Below are 22,157 nucleotides of genomic sequence, written 5' to 3' on the forward strand. Positions count from 1 at the left end.
AGTCAGCCCTGTGGACCTCCTTCTTGCTCTTGGTTTGCCCACCATGTTACCAAACCAGTTGCCCCTCTGGCCCTCTGCTTGCTGCTCCACTGGTTCTTTTCTTGTCTTTGTTTCACCCTCTTCCTCACAGTCATATCTAAGCCTCACTATTCGCTTCTCCCTTGGAAAGCTTATCTACTCTCACAGCTTCAATAACCAGAAGCTCCAGGAGGGCAGGAGTCTGTTAGGTTCTCTGCTACGTCTTTGGCCCCTGGAGCAGTGCCTCGCACATAGCCAGTGAACAATTCTGTCACCCTTTATGTACACACTGCCACACTTCTCAAGATCCTTGAGCAGAACCTTATCATTATCACAAAGTTAAACATCTGCTTTCCATCTCTCCCTGCTCTTACCTGATCTGTATTCCATGATTGGGACCTTCCCAAGGCATCTTTTTGCACATTTAACCACTACATTCTAAATCTGCCCCAGTGGCTTCCCACAAAATAACGATATTCAGAGCTTCTACACGTTTTCAGGGGGATGCTATCACATTTGTACAGCCACTTTTGTGGAGTGGAAAGAGCTGGAATTTAGACCCAGATTCTAGTGGCTTTGGTTCCAGGCTCTCCCATTTCCACCATGGAGGAAATGCATTAATACTTTTATCTTTCTAGGCTCTTTTGATTGCAAGGAACAGAGACTCACCCAGGTGTCTTCATGCATTGCTTCATATTCTATGGCTACTTGTGAAAGCAAGGGTGAAAAACCCTAGGGGACCCCCCAAGCAGTAGCAAAGCACAACCACAAGGAAGTGAGAGTGTTCTCAACAGTGCTGGGTTCTGCATTATCTTGACACTTCCATCACTGCACTGGACGGTTTTCATTTGTTGCTCTGAGTCTATTCTCCATCTTTCCTCACCTGGCTCTGTGACCAGGCAGGCCGACCTGAATGGACCAGTTCTCTTGCTTTCCTGGTTCTGGTTGGGTTTGGCTAGTGGGAGGCACTGAGAGGTGATCTGGGAAGCAACAGAAGAGACAGGTTGGGGTACTTATTCCTCCAGCTCCTTCCTTGTCAGATCAACATGTTACTGGTAGTTGTATTTCTTTACCAAAAGCCACAGCTCCTGGGACTTGCCTGGTGGTCCACTGGTTAAGACTCCATGCTCTCCAATGCAGGGAACACAGGTTCAATCCCTGGTTGGAGAACCAAGATCCCATATGCCACATGGCTCGGCCAAAAATTAAATAAATAAATAAATTTTAAAGTCACAGCTCCTGTTGAATAAAGCTATAGGTCTGGCCAGGTTCCAGTACCAAATCCCTCCTCTTGCCTAATTAGGACTGTGGGACTCCCATGGTTGTTAATCCCAGGAGCCTCACTGTTCCTTGGTTTCCTTAACTCTGTGTCACCGTTGGTAAATTATCCCTTTATCCAACTCTTCTCCATCCTTCTTTTGAGGGTACCATATGTTTCCAGCTGGGACCCTGACTGGTACAGCCACATGGGTGTTTGTCAGTGTACAAATATGAGGGTGATTTAACCCCTCGTTTTCCCTGCCACTACCAACCAACAAACCAATTCTATCTTCTGGGCGTCTATTCTACGCTTCCTGGCTTCTGCTTATTTACAACTTGTTCTGACTCACAACTCCCGTGACACACGGTCCAGTGGTGTCCCCTTGAACACACCTGCCTCCCCCCACTTTGACCTCCTGTCTCTGTGTGTCCTCTCAGCTTTGATTCCTGCCACTAATAGTCTGATTCACTCTCTATTTCCAAGACCTATAATGTCCAAAGAAATCTGCACAGCCTGGTTATTCACCATTATCTTGGTTGGTCAGAACTTCCTGTGCCAGGTCACAGGTGGGTCACAGACCACTGTAGGTCCTCCATCTCCTAGTCATTGCCTCTTCCTGGTTGGCAGAAGTTGGTTCTGGAAGAAAGAGCATGGGAAAACCATATGTTTCAGAGCTTTACTGTTTTTTATGTAAAAATAATACTTATATCCTAGAGTTGTTATCAGCCTTAAAGGAAATAATGAATGTTTAGGGCCTGTCTGAAAACACAGCTACTGCTCAATCACTAGCAGCAATTATTCCAAAGATCACTTCTTACTTCTATTACCATAGCCTCATTTACTCTTACAACATCCCTGTGAAGTAGGCAAGACAGAGATTATCCCCATTTTACAGATGACAAAACTAAGGTTCAAGCAGTTGCCTAAAATTATAGAGTTACAAAATGCCTGAAGCATCGGCAATGAGCAGGTGTCTCTGGCCCTCCATTGTTTAAAGTAAAAGTGAAAGTCACTCCATCATGTCTAACTCTTTGCAACCCCATGGGCTATACAGTCCATGGAATTCTCCAGGCCAAAATACTGGAGTAAGTAGCCTTTCTCTTCTCCAGGGGATCTTCCCAATCTGGGAATTGAACCGGGGTCTCCTGTATTGCAGGCAGATTCTTTACCAACTGAGCTAAAAGGGACAACCTTTTAAAATCAATGCCTTTTATCGGCTCAACAGTAGTATATTTTGAAAACACAGTTTCTTCAGTTAGTAGAAAATACAGAACTTATTTCTTTTTAATTTGGAAATGTTTTTAACATACAGAAAAATACAGAGATATACACATTTCCCAATGAAATGCACCCAATTCAGGAGAATGGTCCCTCTGGGAAGAGAAGAAGGAAGAAACTGATGTCAGGAGGGTACCTGACAAATTTTTATTTCTCAAAAAAAATTGTATAATAAATATGAGAAAATGCTAGGGTTTGCTAAAGCTGAGTGGTAGGTATATGGGGCTTTGTTATTACTCTCTGTATTTTTAGCAAACCCTAGCATTTTCTCAATGAATTAATTTGGGGGATATTTAAATATGCAGACTTGACTAAGAATTACTTGGCATCTTTCTTATAAGTGTGATACTCATAGAAAGAAGGTCTAAAGTAATTGGAATTAGTGGCCAATAACTTTACAGTAATTCTTTGTCTCTACCCATCCATTTTCCTTCAAATAACCATCTGATTTTTTTTCTATATGAAAATATTGGAAGGAAATACATTTATTATTTTCAAAATGATAGAAATATTTTGCCTACATTTCATGAAAACATTTTTGGAGCTACTTAATTACTTCCAATAAAAATACAACAGTGAGATTCAGAGTCAGCATTTTTTCTAAGTACAAAGTGATATATCAGATGTTGGAAGAGATTTTCTAACTTGCAGAAGAAAAAGAATTTAAAAATATGAAGTTGGCTCCTGAGAAAGATCCTTCTGGTAATCCACAGTCCAAAATATTTATGAAGCAAATGTCAAAAATGAAAAGATTCCATAATAGCTATGTTCTCTGAAATGAAAAAGAACTGCTATGCACACAAAAATTAAATTCAACATTTCCCTCTTTTAAACAAAAAGTAAGGAGTTCTTGATGTTGATTGAGAATTTCTCCACACATCATTTTTTCAGTGCCATTTTCAGAAAGTTGAGGCTTTCTTGCCTGTCCAATGGTTAGGACTTTGCCTTCCAGTGCAGGGGATACAGGTTCGGTCACTGGTTGGGGATCTAAGGTCCCACATGCCTCAGGGCCAGAAAATCAAAACATGAACAGAAGCAATATTGTAACAAATTCAATAAAAACTTTAAAAATGGTCCACATTGAAAAAAAATCTTAAAAAAAAAAAGTAACACTCCAACCTCACCTGTAGTGGGTTCAACTGTGGCCCCCAAAAGATATGCCCAAGCCCTGTACCTCCATCCCTGTGCAGGTGACCTTACTTGGAAAAAGGGCTTTTGCAGACATAATTAAGTTAAAGCTCTATCTCAAGATGAGATCTTTCTGATTAACTGGATGGGCCTTAAATCCAGTAACAAGTGTTCTTAGAAGAAGAGGAAAACACAGACAGAAGCGGTAAAGCATAATGGAGGGCATAGGAAGATGGAGGTGGAGGTCAGAGTTGATGCAGCCACCAGCCTAGCCACACCAGGGAGCCTTAGAAATAGGAGGAGGCTGGAAATCTCCCCTCGAGCCTCCAGAGTGAGATTCACCTGCAGACTCCTTCATTTGAGACTTGTGGCCTCCGAAACTGTGAGAAAAAGAACTTCTGTTGTTTTAAGCCACCCATTTTGTGGTCATTTGTTACAGCTGCCCTAGGAAATACAATACATCCCCCCACCATCCCCGCCGAGTAACCCATCTGCAAGGGCAGCTCCCCTCTGCCCATCCAGCCCATCCCAGATGGAAAGTGACACACACCTCTTCCACTCTGACCTTGAGCCATTCCCTTGATTCTTCCAAACAATGGTTTGGCAGCCACCACGCTTCCTCTGGGACAGACAGATGTTACTAAACCTCCCCATACTGTCATTCCAATTTTGCACTCACATTGGAAGAATCCATGGTGAAAGAAATGTGACCTAAAACAATAGGCAAAGTCAACCCTTGCAGGATGAGTGGAACACAAAGGCAAGTCCAGCTGTACTCACCTCACCACCCTTTGTGGTGACTAACCCAGAAAGGCTTCAATGAAAATAAAACCCCTAAGTCTATTGAGTGAGCATTCAACAAATATTCACCCAGCACCTCTTATGAGTCAGGCACTGCCATCGATGCTAACAAGGAGATGGAATTATTCTAATGACTCATCAAACGTGCCAATGATAATAATCCTTTGGGTCTGGTGGCTACAGGAGAAACTGTTTGGGGTCTGAGAGGCTCTCTTCAGTCATAGACCTCCAACTTACAATGGCAATGGTTTTCGCAAGTTGTTGTTAGACAGTGGTCACACGGCTACACAATACCAGAGATGGTTGTGACAAAATTAAGAACTTGTCCGTGCCCGCTCACCTCCCTCCTCTTCATCTACTCCTCCCCCTACCCCAGGCTCTTAGTCTTGCCTCCATTTCCATAGGCCTGTCCTCAGTAGACTGCTAACAGATCCACCTAAAAGGAAAAAAAATAGAGTAGAAAGAACCACCCTCAAGATCAAGGATGGGAAAATCTGGGACTCCCCCAGCTGTCCAATGGTTAAGACTTCACCTTCCAATGCATAGGATTCGGGTTTGATCCCTGGTCAGGGAGCTGAGATCTCACATCCCTAGTAGCCAAAAAACCAAAAAACATAAAACAGAAACAATATTGTAACAGATTCATAAAGACTTTAAAAGTGGTCCACATCAAAAAAAAAAAAAAATCTTAAAGAAAGGATGGGAAAACCAGACTTGCAGTTTACTCTGTAAAAATTAAAATAACACAGTCCACCCCAGCTCATAACACTGCATCTGAGGAAAATAGATAGTATGTGTGGGAGTGTTTTATAAATTATAAAGCAATATCAAACAGTCAAAGGTGTTGTTATTTATTAGGCAACCATAGCATCCAAGCACATGCTAGATTCTCTTACATGAATGCATCTAGTCCTTCCAATAACCACGAAATATATCACTGTTGCCCTTTCTTAGGGCTTCTCTGGTGGCTCAGACAGTAAAGAATTGGAATGCGGAAGAATCTGCAATGCGGAAGACCTGGCTTCAATCCCTGGGTCAGGAAGATTCCCTGGAAAAGGGAATGGCTACCTACTCCAGTATTCTTGCCTGGAGAATTCCATAGACAGAGGAGCCTCAGGGCTGCAGTCCATGATGTCGCAGAGTTGGACACAATTGAGCAACTAACACTTTTTTTAGGTGGGAAGCCAAAAGTTGGAATGATTGAAATTGCCCAAGGCCAAGTCATAGTGGGTGAAGGAGCTGCAGCCCCACATCCATGGCTTTTTCACTATAGGCCACTGGGCTCTAGTATAAGGTATTATATCTATAGAAGCTCACTCAGATGAATTTTTATGTTTCATCTAGAGAAATAATGGGGCTTCCATGGTGGCTCATATGGTAAAGCATCTGCCTGCAATGCGGGAGACCCAGGTTCAATCCCTCAGTTGGGAAGATTCCCTGGAGAAGGAAATGGCAATCCACTCCAGTACTCTTGCCTGAAAAATTCCATGGACAGAAGAGCCTGGTGGGTTACAGTCCATGGGGTTGCAAAGAGTCGGACACGACTAAGTGACTTCACACTAGAGAAATAAATTGTTTTCAAAATCTAGGAATATCAAAGGAGTAACACTGATGGTGGAAATTCAGGCACTGGGACAGGGAGTAAGATGTGGAGCCCTACACCAAGGTCATAGGTGTGGAGCCTTGTACCAAGGTCACAGGACAAAAATTTCTGAAATTAATGCAGCCCCATAGCAACTGTTGCCATGAGCCTCCTGACGTGAACTGGCCAGTTCTCTGACCCCATGTTAGGTAAAATACCCACCCTATTCACTACCCTATAGCATCCTAACCAACCACCTAATGCCACTCTTCCGGTAGGAATTTTCTGTCATGAGGCTATAAATTGGCTACTAGCCTGTGAAAGGGGTCTACTCTCCCTTGAGCCAGCCCACTCTTTTAACAGAGTCTTATGCTCTAATAAACTCTATTGTCTTCTCATTCCACATCATGACTGGAAATTTTTTTCTAACCCACGCAGGGACCACAACATGAGAGATCTTTTGAATGGAGACCCTCCGAGGGTGCCTGAAGTCATACCATGGAAGCCACCACCTGCTTCCTGCACACACCTCCATGTTTATGTCACAACCTGGGATCTGGCTTCATAAAATCTTACTCTTTGGTGTAACCCAACTCATGGGGCACCTCTCCTGCTGAGGAAGGTCAAATCATTGCTCCTGTGAGTTCTGCAGCCATGAAGCCACGGCAGGAGCACACACACTGATGGCCCTGCTCTCCACTCACACCCCACCCAGAGAGCCACCCAAAACTCAGGTGTGAGGCAAGTGGAGCTCTGGAGGCCTTTGATATGACCCCATTCTCCAGGTAGTTCAGGTGGTGAAGAATCTACCTGCAATGCTGGAGACCTGGGATCGATCCCTGTGTCAAGAAGATCCCCAGCAGAAGGGAATGCCAATCCACTCCAGTATTCTTACTTGAAGAATTCCATAGACAGAGGAGCCTGGCTGGCTATAATCCATGGGGTCACAAAGAGTCAGACACGACTGAGAGACTAGCAACATCCTCCGGGGAAGGACCTGACAGAGGAGGTGGGGGCTAGGAGTGAGAGAGGGGAAAGGCAGAGAAGGAGGTTCTGGGAAGGAAATCTCACTTTCCTAGGTTTGGGCTCAAATTCCACACTTCACAGCCCCATGTCCCAAATTACAATTCTCATACTTCCCACTCCAAGAGGCATGCCTGGAGCAAAATGCAAGCTAATCAAGCTTCTTCGTTGCCCCTGGCTGTACTGACATGGGGTCAAGGCTAGGTGTTCCAGAGAGACTACAGCCATTAAAAGCTTGATGTCCCAACTCCAGGGCTTAAGATCTGATTTGGAGAAGCAATTACAGGGTAAAGCAGTACTGGTTTGACAGTGTGGTCAAAACCTTTTGATCCGTAGCAGTAAAAAATGTGAGTGCTCACTCCCAGTGTAGTATTAGATTCATTCACATGAAACTGTCATTTTTGTAGGATTAAAAAAAAAAGTTCAATGTCTTTGTGTAACCCAATATATGTTTATAAATTGCATACATTGGGTTGGCCAAAAAGTTCATTCTGGTTATTTGAAGGATGTTAAAAAACCTGAATAAAACCTTTTGGCCAACCATGGACCTCTGCCAGATTTCATAACAAATGTTAGAAAGGATTCATTTCTTTCTTTTTTGAAGAGACAGATTGAATAAAAAGAAGAGTTCTCAAACCTTCCTTTTGTATCCCAAATGATCTTGGTATGCCCCTCACCCTCCACCCCCGACTCTGTAGATCACTGTTGCAGACAAAGAGGTCTCACCTCAATCCCCAGAGGGACTTCCAGATGTGATCATTTTAGCATGCAAACCTTTAACATCCTGCTGTCCCTCTCCCCTAGGGCCCCATGTACAAAGCACTACCGTCTACAGGGAGAAAGTTCTGGGCCCTCAGGTCAGACCACCCTCAGTGACCCAAGACCTGAAAACAGTTCCCAGCTAATCCCAGCCCAGCCTGGGTCACCATCTCGGGGTGGGTATGAAAGGTAGCCACCGTGAGCAACTAGATGGAGGACACAAAACCCAGGGGGTCACCAGAAGAGCAACACAGGTCTGAGTCACAGCCTGTTCAGCCCTCCAGCTGTGGTCTGAGTCCACTCAGTAAACAAGCCAGGGTCAACGATAGCTATGGGCCTCTTTGTCTGCATCTGTAGGTTTAGGCATCAGACCAAACCCACAGACTCCTCCCAGTGACAAACAGTTGGGTGAACATACAAATATCTCCATTCAACTCCTTGCTTGCTAATTTCTCTGAGTTGAGGAGCACAACACTTAAAAACCCCTGTGCAAGGGACTTCCCTGGCGGTCCAGAGGCTAAGATTCTGAGCTCCCAATGCAGGGGGCCCGGGTTCAATCCCTGGCTTGGGAACTAGATCCCATATGCTGCAACTAAGAGTTTGCACACAGCAACTAGAACCCAGAGCAATCAAATAAATAAAATTACAAAAAAACCCACCAGAACCCTGTGCAAATCAATTCTGAGCTGTTTTAACAGGCTAGGCCCTTTGTATTTTCATATAGTTTCTGGTGTAATATCCAGCATCCAGGGGGTTCATACCCATCACTTCTGGTCTGGAGGATCTTGGACCTGGTAACTGAGTGTCCTGGACACAGAGTAGGAAGGAGCATGGGGGAGGGGAGCTGGTGATTGTTATTTAATCAGGGAGGGGGATGGTCCGCGGCATTCAGCAAAGAGGTAAAACATTTAGAATCAATCCCTGTGATTCTTGAATCCAGAGTATCTCATCCTCTTCAATGGGTCCATCAGACACCTTGAGAGAGGCCATGGAAACCAAAGATCTTCTGGAAAGAAGGCCCCAACATCCTTTGAGACTTCCAAGATCTCTTTACAGTAATCAGAGGGAAGCCCTGCCAGCCACTGCCCAGGCCTGGGCTTCAAATTAGAAATAACATCTGAATATTACTTCAGGCAGAAGTCCTCATACAAACAGCTGGTTTCATATTCATGATGAGTCCTAAAAGGAGAGGCTTCCCTGGTGGCTCATACGGTAAAAACAAAAAGATACACACAGTCCAGTGTTGACTTATATGTGGAAGAAATTCAGTAAAAGCCAATGATTACAGGAAAGAATAGACTCTTTGACGGCTTCAAGAAAGACTCAAAATTATGTTTAAAACATTACACACATATGGCAGAATCTGTTTTAAATAGAAATGAGAGAAAACACAAATTTGCATCCAAATACCATAGTCCAGGGAAGCATCTCAAAATTTCTTTTGATGGCACCTAATTTATTCCGACACATCACTGAAGCTTAAACTTTGTTCTCTGGGGTCTCTGGCTAATACTTTTACACCAGAGTTATAGTGCCTCCTTATTTAAGAAGAAGACCAAAGTCTTGACCTGAACCCTGCAAGTCAGGACATGCATTGCAGATCTCTCCAGAGGATGCAATTTTGTGTGAAGAGACAAGCTCAGGGTACTTATTTTATTTAAAATAAAACAAATGATGCTCAATTTTCAGAATTTATATTCAATCCGTCATCAATCGCCATTTATCCTGAAAAGCCACAATTGCGCTTGAGTAATTTTTCAATGGAAGAAATGGAATCTGAATTTTACAAGTACTTGGATCATAGCTGACAAACTAATTTTGAAATGTCCTTCATTTTAAGAAAAGGGGACTCTCCTACACTGTTGGTAAGAAGGTAAAAGAGTGTAGCCACTGCGGAAAATAGTATGGAATTTCCTCAAAAACTAAAAATAGAGTCTCTATATAATCCAGCAATCCCACTCCTAGGTATATATCTGGACAAAACTCTAATTCAAAAAGATACATGCACCCTTATGTTCATAGAAACACTATTCACAATAGTCAAGACGTGGATACAACCTGAACATTTGTCAACAGATGAATGGATAAAGAAGATGTACACAGTGAAATGTATATACACAGTGAAATGTCAGCCATAAAAAATAATGAAATAATGCCATTTGTAGCAACACAGATGGACCTAGAGATTATCATACTAAGTGAAGTAAGTCAGAAAGAGAAAGGCAAATACCATATGATATCAATTGCATATGGAATCTAAGACACAAATCAACCTATCTATGAAGCAGAAACAGACTCACAGATATAGAGAACAGACTTATGGCTGCCAAGGGGTAGGGTGAGTGGTGGAGGAATGGAGTGGGAGTCTGGGGTTATCAGAAGTGAATTATTTATATAGAATGAATGGACAACAAGGTCCTACTGTATAGCACAGGGAAATATATTCTTACCTTGATAAACCAGAATGGAAAAGAATATAAAAAAGAATGTATGTATGTATATAACTGAATCCTTGTGTTGTATAGCAGAAATTAACACAATATTGTAAATAAACTATACTTCAAATAAATAAATAAAATACCCTCTATTTTAAAGAGGTCTGACTGTAGACAACTGGTTTGTAGCACATGTCATACTGGGTTCGCCATACAGGTTCAACAGCACCCAAACTGGTCTATAGTAGAGGCTTTCTACTCCAACAAGATCAGTCCTCAATCATAACCTTGGATGTCACAGCAATATCAAATTGCCATAAAAGTTTCTTAGTACTTACTTTCAATTTCTGCACTTTTTGTCATGAGAAAGTAACAGTTTTTAGACTACCACCAGTCCACCAATGAATCAAGTACAACACCCAACTCTCTCTTTTTTAACAGATGACTTCATCCAATCATTCATTTACTCAGCAAATAGCAGCTGAACATCAGGCATGTACCAGACACCAGGGCTAGAGGAGTGAATACTTCAGTGAAGGTCCCTCCCCAGACAAACACAAACATGCAATATAAATTCAGATTGTGACAACTGGTACTCAGAAACACAAAGCAGAGAAAGGGATGAAGAGAGGAGGATGGTAAGAGTGCTATTCCGAGACACAGTGGGCTTGGAAGACCTCTGAGTAGGTGGAAATGGTTTACATCTGAGTCAAGAAATGAAATGAAACATGGCGGGGGTGGGCTGTGTATGGTCCTGAGAGAATTTTGGTGTTTGGAGGAAAAGAGAAAAAGGCCAGTGTGCCTGGTGGACTGAGTGAAAGAGAGAAGAGTTAGGAAATGAGGACATGTGGGACTTCCCTGGTGGTCCAGGGGTTAAGACTTTGCCTTCTAATGCAGCGCATGAGAGGTGAGCTCCTGGTTAGGAGACTGAGGTCCCACATGCCTTGAGGCCAAAAAATCAGAACATACACAACAGAAGCTATACTGTAACAAAGTCAATAAAAACTTTAAAAATGGTCCACATCAAAAAAAAAAAATCTTAGAAAAAAAGGAAAATTAGAATGCAGAAGTGAGGGGTGGCTAGATCACATAGGACCTTTAGGTAAGAAGTCTGGTTAAGACTTTAGACTTTATCCTGTGTTACGAGGAGCTGTTAGAAGGTTTGGCTCAAGAGAGTAAGTTTGATGGGCAAAAAAAAAAAAAAAAAAGGTTGGACCCAGTTAAAGTGAATAAATCTATAGGAATGACACCCAAGGTTCCTCATCTTATGACATTCACACCCTGTGTAGACCTCTCCAACATAAAATAGGTCTGAGCTTTGTAACTAATAGAATATTGTAGAAATGAAAGAGTGTGACTTCAGAGGTCAGTTCATAACAGTCCGTGCAACTTCCTTCTTGTTTTTACTCTTGGGCAGAGAGTGAAAGTCAGCTGCCACGTTGTAGAGATGCTCAGATGACCCTCTGGAGAAGTCCAGGCCCAGGGATTGAACCCTCATCTCCTGCATTGGTTGGTGGATTCTTTACCACCTAGCCACTAGGGAAGCCCCTGGAAAAGTCCACATGATGGATAACTGAGTCCTTCTAACAACCAGCACTGACCAGTCAGCCACGGATGGTTTAGCACCAGCCACCACTGCCACTGACCACAGCCCAGCCAACAGCCTGACTGTAACCTCTTGAGAGATTCTGAGCCAGAACCTCCCCACTAAGCAGCTCCCAAGTCTCCAGGCCATGGAAACTATGAGATAACATGAGGTCTTTTAAGATGCTGACCTTTGAAGTAACTTGTTATGCAGCAACAGATAACTGATACAGGGAGTACTTTTGGAATCTTGGAGACTATTATTCAATGCAACATACAGGGTAAGGGGATCCTGCAAGAAAAGCTGACTGGTACACCAAGGTGAATAGCACTTTGAAAGGGTGCCAGCTCCAACCTATATCAGTGAGAATTGTAGAAGGCAAAATGAAAGTTGCATCGGGGAGATGGAATAAAATGCAGAGGTTGGCTGTCACATGGAATACTTGGGAAAGTTCAGGGAAGAACCATTTCCCACTTAAAGCAATTTCTGAAAAGAGAATAACCAATCCAGGTTGGAAATAAGGCTGGAGAACTGTGAGTAGACCACTATTCATTCAAACAGTATTTGCTGAGAACCAACTGTGTTCCAAGAATGTGGACAATATCATATACTAACAAATATATGCGGAATCTAGAAAAATGGTATGGTGAACCTATTTTTAGGGCATGAATATAGACACAGATGTAGAGAACAGACCTATGGTCACAGCGGAGGAAGGAGAGGGTGGGACAAACTGAGACAGTAGCAATGACATATATATGCTACCATGTGTAAAATGGATAGCTAGTGGGATGCAGCTGTATAGCACAGGGAACTCAGCTTGGTGCTCTGTGATGACCTAGAGGGGTGGGAAGAGGGTGGGAGGGAGGCTCAAGAGAGAGGGACATATGTATATGTATAGCTGATCCATGTTGTTGTACAGAAGAAACCAAAACAACATTGCAAAGCAATTATCCTCCAATTAAAAATTTAAAAAAATGTTTATGGAACGATAAAAAATTTTTTCTTTATGCTCAAAAAAAAGAACGTGATAAGTGTCAGAAATGGAACAGGACACATCCCATTTGGATGGATGTTTCTGTCATGGGGGTTGGAGACACCAATAGTTATCAAATAATCCCACTAGCAACTAGGAGGTGCAGGTGGGCAAGTACATTGAAGGAGAAAAGGATATAAAAATACACGACAGGGACATGAAAACTAGCTTGAGGAAGTTTTCCTGAAACTGAAATGTTTGTGTTGGATCTAAAGGAGACCTTCCTGAAAGGCTTCCTGAAAAAGTAATGTTTGAGCTGGATCTGAAGGTCTAGCAGGATTAGGAGGCATTGACAGGGGAGAGGAACATTCCAGTGGAGGGAGCAGCATGGAGGGAAGCCCAGAGGCAGAAAAGATAGGCCTTTGAGGAACCAAAGGCCGGTATGGTTGGATGCAGCGAGCAAGGGGAGTGAAACCAGACAAGGTCAGGCAGTGGGTAGGGCCAGGCCAGGCCCAGCCGCATAGCATGTTAAGGATTCAGATTCTTTTTTTTTTTTTAATATTTGAGATTTTAAAAAATTTATTTATTTTTTAATTGAAGGATAATTACTTTGCAGAATTTTGTTGTTTTCTGTCAAACCTCAACATGAAGGATTCAGTTTTTTAACCTAGTAGCAATAGGAGACCAGAGAGTCCTGGTTCTGCCACCGGTTCCCACTAAGATCAATTGATATTATATTGACTCTCCAATTTGTTTTCATGTTTTCTTCCCATCGTATCCATTTGGGACACCAACCTAGTCCCCAGATGAGAAGACTGTTGGTTGACAATGGTAGAAGATGGTGCCCAGAGGAGGCTCAAGTTGATGCTTTCGAATTGCGGTGCTGGAGAAGACTCTCCAGAGTCCCTTGGACTGCAAGGAGATCAAACCAGTTAATCCTAAAGGAAACCAGTCCTGAATATTCATTGGAAGGACTGATGCTGAAACTGAAGTTCCGATATTTGGTCACCTGATGCAAAGAACTGACTCACTGGAAAAGACTCTGATGCTGGGATAGATTGAAGGCAGGAGGAGAAGAGGATGATAAAGGATGAGATGGTTGGATGGCATCACCGACTTGACAGACATGAGTTTGAGCAAACTCTGGGAGATAGTGAAGAACAGGGGAGCCTGGCGCCCTGCAGTCCAAGTGGTTGCAGTCGGAGACGACTGAGCGACTGAACAACAATAGCGTTGCTCTGGGTTGGAGCTTTGGATGAAATTCAGCCCATCTATTGTTATTTCACAGAGTCTCCTGCAGGAAAAAGGCTGTGTCTCCAGCCTTGCATGGAGCCTGAGAACCCAAACAAATATTTGCATGCATTAACTTTCCTAAATTTGTCAGATGATGTTCAACATAACCTATGATGGATGTTAATTCTTCTTCAAAACAAGCAGTTTTCTTGCTTCTGAATGTGCATTCAGGAAATGGAAACGATCATTTCTTCAAGTGAACCGTTGCTCTGGAAAATTATAACATTTCATGCTGCTATGGGGACAGTTTGTCCACAACTATAGATTTGCATGCCAAGGCAATGTCATTGGGAAATCAATTGCATGCTCAGTTGCTCAGTCGTTTCTGACTCTTTAAGACCCCATGAACTGTAGCCCATCAGGCTCCTCTGTCCATGGGATTCTCCAGGCAAGAATACTGGAATGGGTTGCCATTTCTTTCTTTAGGAGATCTTCCTGACCCAGGTATCGAACCCCCATCTTCTGCGTCTCTAGCATTACAGGCAAATTCTTTACCACTAAGCCACCTGAGAAGCTGGGAAATCATGGGGTTGTAGTGAAAGAACTTTGACATTGCCAGCAATCATTAAAGCAACAAGTCTGGCTGTCAGAGGGGGCAGAGGGACACAGAAGCTACACCATGTGGTGCCAAATCTCCCTGGCTCCCAGCTCATTGGTGATCATCTCCAAACTCTGAGAGCAGATATCATAGGATGAATGCTGCTGTAGCCAGTGAGGACAGTTTGATCCATAATGAGATACTGCACCTTCCTCTGGCCATTGTCACTGCACAGACTTGTCATCTGTAAAGAAAATGGGTCATCTGTGACTGATTCCTCAACATCCATTATCCCTGAACAGTCATTCTAGGTCAGTCTCCTCATCAGTGACTGATTGAGAACAGCTGTGCTGTGCTCAGTCTCTCATCGTGTCCGACTCCTTGTGACCCTATTGACTGTAGCCACCAGGCTCTTCTGTGCATGGGATTGTTCAGGAAAGAATAGGTTGCCATTTCCTTCTCCAAGGGATCTTCCCAACCCAGAGATCGAACCCGAGTCTCCTGCATTTCCTGCATTGGCAGGCAGATTCTCTACCACTGAGCCACCTGGGAAGTCCCTGATATAGAACAGGTGTCAGAAAAAATCCAGACTGCAGAGAAGACAGAGGAAGTCTTCTGGGGCTAGGGCCCTCGGGATAAGGAGCTTTAATTTTGAGATTCCATTTCTTCATCTGCGTCTTCCTTAAAGAGCTATTTTTGAGGATTGGTTTCCTGCTTATTAAGAAATAAAAAGGGTCGTTTCCCTAGAACAGTGACTTTCAAACTTTTTGATCTCAGGACCGCTTTGTATTCAAATATTATTTAAAACCAAATACCTTTTGTTTAGGCTTCCCAGGTGGCACTAGTGGTAAAGAACCTGCCTGCTGATGCAGAAGATGTAAGAGATGGGGGTTCGATCCCTGGGTGGGGAAGATCACCTGGAGTAGGGCATAGCAACACACTCCAGTATTCTTGTCTGGAGAATCCCATGGACAGAGGAGCCTGGTGGGCTACAGTCTGTAGGGTTGGGAAGAGTCAGACACGACTGAAGTGACAACACACATTCATTTCAAAATACAGTTTAAAAAAACCCATGATATAGTAACGTAACTAGCACGTTTTTAATGAAAAATAACTATATACTCCAAGACAAAAACAATTTTGCGAGGAGTGACATTGTTTTTCATTTTTGCAAATCTCCTAATGTCTGATATAACAGAAAACAGCTGGATTCTCATATTTGCTTCCAAATTCAAGCTGTCGGTTCGGGGTTGAAGTACATGAAGAAAATCACGCAGATAAGTGAGAAAACAGAGCCCCTGCCTCTTAAAAGGCTTCCAGGATCCCTCAGGAATTCTTGGACCACATTCTAGTATGCTCAGAATCACTACTCTGAAAAATCAAATATCCACCAGTTGATCCAGAGACAAGGTACTGTGTTTGCTAGAAGAGAAGTCTTCCAGATAGGAGTCGAAACCGAGGGTAGTCGTCAGTTAGATCTAATAAACTGGAACTTACTTAATAAATAATGAACTATAACCTGTCTTCGATGATTGGGTTCACTTTAATTGTTTTACAAATACTTGCGTGTCCTCCAAGCCTCATGTAGCCAAAACAATAAGATGTTTGCCGGAGTTGTTTTTCAGGAACTTGGAGTCAGCTGTGTCCAGTTTGAGCGTGAGCCTGTTGAGTCTGGTTAGGACTACTGACCCTCCAACTGGTCTTGCCCAACAATCCGCCCTCAGAACATGCTAACACTCCGTTTTCTGAACATCCATCACATGAAGAAGCCTGTAGCTCAGTTTGCACCTTTGCAGAAAGACAATAACCTCACCTTCCAATCACCTTTCCCCTGAATCTTTATCCCACTAGTGTTCTGAGCCCCAAGCCCTGAGGGAGACAGATTTGAAATTTATTCTCTCATCTCTTCACTTGGCTGCCTTGTAAGTTAAACCCTTTCTCTGACGCAAATCTCAGTGTCTCAGCAATCGGCTTGCTGTACATCAGGCAAACAAACCTGATTGGTTAACCATGTAAGTTGGATGTCCAGTTACAGAACAGAAGTCTGGGGGTTTTTAAAACTAATCTGTCAACAGACTTCCATGCTGTCATTTAGTTTAGAACATACACTGACATTCTGATGGACAATGCCTGTGGTACCCTGACAACTGATTCGAGGAATCACAGGATCTCAGGGTCAAAAGGACTCTAGAATTCTCTGCCAGCTCTGTGTCCTATGTTGTAGTTCAGGTTCTGTTCAAGCACCTCCCATAAGAGGACATTTGCTGCTCATGGGACAGTTCAAAGAAGCAAGGGGTTTGGGAATCACCTGAACAAAGTCTTAACCTACCATTAAGGAACTTCCCAAGATCACACAGTTCATTGTTGACACAACCCAGTGTTTGCTTACTTGGTATATTAACTGTTTTTGAGCCCAGTTTATGAAATCATTTGTCCTTGTATGTGTTTACACTGAAGAAATATTTCCTTCTGGAAATAAACCAACCACTTAGTTTTGCATGGTATAATTTAAGCAGCCGTAGCAAGTCTAGGAGCTGTGGGACACTCCTACTAAATGAACTGTTTGAATCGGCCTGTTAAGTTAAAAACAAGGATGGTTTCCAAAACAAGCGTTTCTTGAGTATGTATTGAAGACACTGCAGCTCACATGGCCAGTTGGAGCACTCCCACCTGTCTTTGAATGGCCCTACCCTTAACCCCCTGCAAAAGTCACCGTCAGCAGCAGTGGGCAGGAAACTTCCTGTCCAGAAGATCCACCCAGTGGCGAGATATTGATCTTCCAAAATCTTTTTGGCAAAGAGCCTCAATGATTCTGTTTTATTTTTTACATTTTTATTATATAAGTTTTCATAACAAAAACAGTGAATAGGATAAACCCCCATAGACCCTTTCCTCCAGTTAGTAATTTCAACACTTTCATTTCATCGCACTTGCTTTATCAAACCATTCTTTATCCCTCCCTTCTTCCTTTCCTTCTTTCCTTCCTCTCTTTCTTCCCCCCTTTGGCATTTAAATCTTATCCTCAACACTCTTGTCATTTTGCCTTGAAAAATTTCTGTAGATACTTCTAAAATTTAAGGCCATTTTCCTACAATATCATTGTGTCATTTAACTTACACATTCCTTAGATGTACTAATCTATTTATACTCTAATTTCTCCACTCATTGTCTCTGATGTCCTATGGCTATGAAGTTCTTTTTTACTCTGGAACAACCGCTGCCTCTTCCCTCTGTTCTTCTTATGCCCTTGACTTGTTTTAGAAACTGGACCAGTTTTTCTATAGGATGCCCCACATTCTACATTTGTTTCATTTTTTTATTCTGAAGTCCTTTAACATATTGGTTTGTCCCTTGTTTCTCCTGTAAACTAAAGCTGAGGTCTAAAGTCTTGATTAGATTCTTTGGCAAGAATATCTCACAGTGGTACTTTCTATTGTATTCTATTTATGGATGCACTTTCTATTTTATCTCATATCATCCAATCTGGTTGTCCTGCATTTAGTGATGCAGTCTGATCCCTCTATTGTAAACTTCCCGGTCAATCATTCTCCATTAGGTTTTGCATCAGTTCAATTTCTGGACCAATTATACAATTAGAAGTTGAAAATAGCGATTTTTTTCTACCACTTAAACTCTATTATTTCTTCTAAGTGCATTAGCTGGAATTATCTTGCAAAAAAGAACTTTTCCTCATCATCTAGAGCTATTTAGGAACCTGAAAATACAGTTCATATAGAACAAGCAGGATAAATGCTTATTTCTTTCCCTTTAATGATCAATTCTCAGAGTAAGGAGTTTGCTCTGGTCTATAACAAATACCAGACTGGGTTAACTAGCTATAACAAATAGCACAGACTGGGCTAACTAGAAGACACATATTTTTTTACAGTTCTGGAAGCTGCAAAGTCCAGGATCAAGGCGCCATCAGATTCAATATCTGGTGAGGATCCTTTTCCTGGCTTGTAGACGACCACTTTCTTGCTGTGTCCTCACATAATGGAGTGAAACAGAGGGAGCTCTGGTCCCTTCCTGTTTTAGTGCCATGCAGTGCTCAGTCACTCAGTCATGTCCGACTCTCCAATCCATGGGGATTCTCCAGGCAAGAATACTGGAGTGGGGTGCCATGCCTTCCTCTGGGGGATCTTCCCAGCCCAGATATCGAACCCACATCTCCCACATTGCAGGCGTATTCTTTACTGTCTAAGCCACCAGGGAAGCCCAAGGATACTGGAGTGGGTAGCCTATCCCTTCTCCAGGGGATCTTCCCAACCCAGGGATTGAACTGGGATCTCCTGTTCTTATAAGGACACTAATCCCACCATGGGGGCTCCACTTTCATGACCTCAACTAAACCTGAGTTCCTCTCAAAGTCTCCACCTCCAAAACCTTCACATTAGGGGTTAGGGTCTCAACATAGGAATTGGGGGAAATACAAACATTTGGTCCATAACAGTGTTGGTGCCCCAGCTACCAGTAGTGGCTTCAGTGAATTTTGTAGAGCTACTATTTCCATTCTTCGTTCTCGCTCTGATTATTATTGTGAACCCATTGATTCACATATATATACATTTGTTTGTTTGTTTTTTAGGTTGCAGCACGTGGGATCTAGTTCCCTGATCAGGGATCAAACCTTGGCCCCTGCATTGGGAGCCCAGAGTCTTAGCCACTGGACTGTCAGGGAAGTCCCTCACTGTGGTTTTAATTTATGCTTCTCTACTGACATGATATTGAGCATCTTTTTATATGCTTATTTGATATCTATATATCTTCTTTGGTGACTTGAATGTTTAAATCTTTTGCTCATTTTGAACTGGATTGTTTGTCCTATTATTGGTTTTTAAGAAGTGTTCTTTGTATACTCTAGATACAAGTCTTTTAAAAAAAAATTTTTATTTTGGCTATGCTGGGTCTTTGTTGCAGCACTCAGGCTTTCTCTAGTTGTGGAGCGCAGGCTCTAGCGCACGCCTGCCCAGTAGCTGCATCACGCAAGCTTAGTTGCCCTGCAGCATGTGGGATCTTAGTTCCTCGACTGGGGATCAAACTCAAGTCCCCTGCATTGGAAGGTGGATTCTTAACCACTGGACCACCAGGGAAGTTCCCTTATATATTTTTTTTGTGTTAATCAGTTCCAGTCGTTATTCTTTTTGACACACAGATTGTCCCATTTCGGGCCATGGCAACCTCACAAACTTGAGTTTTTGACATGGCCCCATTAGTCTTTAATGACATCCTTCCTTCTGGCATGAGAAGCCCCAGGATCAACTCAAACATTTCCTGCTTCAAATTTGAACGCAGCCATTTCTCTACAAAGCCCTGTTTGTTTTAGCAGGAAATGGCGTGTTCATTGCTATCAAGCTGTTATGCTTCTGTTAATTTATTTAGGAAATACATATTTTTCAAAGAGAAAAAACCTAAAATATTCACAGTGATTTTTCTGCTTCAAATTTAACATCACTGGGGTTTTTCTTAACTTCTTTGATTTTATATTTGTGTGTCTTTTCTGTTATACTATAAATCTTCATTCCTAAGAACAATTTTTATTGCTGCAATGACTCATTAAAATGTGATACATATATAATAATTTCAAAATTGCAATGCCAATATTGCTATTAACAAGGTGTTGGGACCGGCCGACGAGTCAACGTAGGCACAAACGCGGGATTCCTCGGCTGAGAAAGAAACAGACACAGAGACACAGAGAGACACAGACACAGACACAGCGGGGGTTGAGAGGATCACTGCAACCTGTAATGCCAGTGATGCTTGTTTATTTTTACACACAGAATTTTATACCCTTATACCAGGAAATTCTTATACAACACAATCATCAAAAATCACCTAAGTAACATGCACCAAAAATCACCTAAGTAACATAAAGCTATCAATCAAGATCCCATGATTCTGTATCTCAGGACTCAGGTATCACCTAGGCAACATAAAGCTATCAATTAAGATCTCATGACTCTGTATCTCAGGACTCAGGTTGTATCTCAGGACTCAGGTCATAAAAGCCATTTGTCCTGCATCAGATGCGCTCCAGGGGCTGCAAGAAGTTTCCTTAGTAATCAATAAGAGGTGACGGGACAGAGAGCTATGTCTGGACTTGACCCTTGAGTTAACAAGGCAGCTCCCAAAGCAGATCCTGCTTGTTGTCAGGTTGCCCCCCGCACAAGGCTATTGAATCAAGTTTACATTTTCTTTGCAGTTTGATTTTTTGACCTTAGAATATATCCCAGTAATGATGCACAGTTCAAATGTTACATTCAAAAGTGACTTGAAGTAGCTCTAATATCTTTGTGATATGACATCAAGTTGACATGTAATTTAGTACTAGCTTTTATTTGTTTTCAATTTTTAGGGAATGTTTCTCCCCACTGCCCTTCTCTCCTTTTGATTTAATTTTCTTTTTTGAATTTGTAAAATAATTCCTGATTCCAACCTCAAAGCTTTTTAGCAATATATATTCAGAGAAGCCTCATTTCCTTTCCTGTTTCTGCCTCTCATTCCCCCTTTTTCCCAATATTTCTCCCATTATTCGTCCTTCTTGCTTTGAAAAAGCAAGAAAATACGAGAAAGCGTGTGTATGTATGTGTATTTCCTCCCCACCTTCACTCAAAAGGTGATATACTAGGACTTCCTTGGTCCAGTGGTTAAGAATCCATCTTGCAATGCAGAAGATGAGGGTTCCTTTCCTGGTCAGGGAACCAAGATTTCACCTGCTGAGTCTGAGCATCAGAACTACTGAGCCCATGTGCCACAGCAGAAGATACTGCATGAGGCAACGAAGATCCTGCATGCAACAACTAAGCCCCAACACAGACAAATACATAAATAGATATTTTTTTAATGTGCTATACTAGATAAACTGTTTATCAGGTGATATTTTCGTTTCTCTTGCCAATATATCTTGGATAGCCCTCCATATATATATGTATATTGAGATGTTGCCTCATCATTTTCATGATATGTTGTGCTCCACTGTGTGGGTTTTTCATAATTTAGTCAAACATTTCCTTATTGATGGGTATTGGGTTGTTTCCAATCTTTTACATTATAATGAATATTGCAATGAATAACATAAACATGTCATTTTCTTTGTTTGCAAATATATCACCAGAATATATATATTCCTAGTATGTTCTAGGAATATATAAATATATATATGTAATAAATATATTTTATAAATAAATGTATAATTTATTTATATTTATAAAATATTTATATTTACAAAATATTTTATATTTATATTTAATTATATATTTCTATAATAATATATAAATATATATTTATATATTTATATATAGAAATATATATTTATATATATTATGAAATTTAAGATATATATTTTATAATATATATTATATATTTATTATATAATATATATTATATAATTATAATTATATTAATTATATAATTATAATTATATAAATATATAATAAAATATAATATATAATAATACAATATATATAATATACAATAA

General features: G+C 41.7%; 1 long non-coding RNA gene across 1 annotated transcript; it reads right to left on the reverse strand.

Moving 5' to 3' along the window:
* Nucleotides 1–694: 694 nt before the first annotated feature.
* On the reverse strand, nucleotides 695–16,809 carry LOC145504553 (uncharacterized). The gene is made up of 5 exons (XR_014052295.1): nucleotides 13,642–16,809; nucleotides 4,877–4,922; nucleotides 4,236–4,396; nucleotides 1,805–1,915; nucleotides 695–998 (listed from the first exon to the last, which is right to left on the reverse strand). It is a non-coding gene; the product is annotated as an uncharacterized LOC145504553 (long non-coding RNA).
* Nucleotides 16,810–22,157: the final 5,348 nt, after the last annotated feature.

The sequence above is a fragment of the Giraffa tippelskirchi genome, chromosome 5 (assembly GCF_054371585.1).
Source record: "Giraffa tippelskirchi isolate mGirTip1 chromosome 5, T2T-mGirTip1v1.2.pri, whole genome shotgun sequence".
In the NCBI taxonomy this organism is placed as follows: Eukaryota; Metazoa; Chordata; class Mammalia; order Artiodactyla; family Giraffidae; genus Giraffa; species Giraffa tippelskirchi.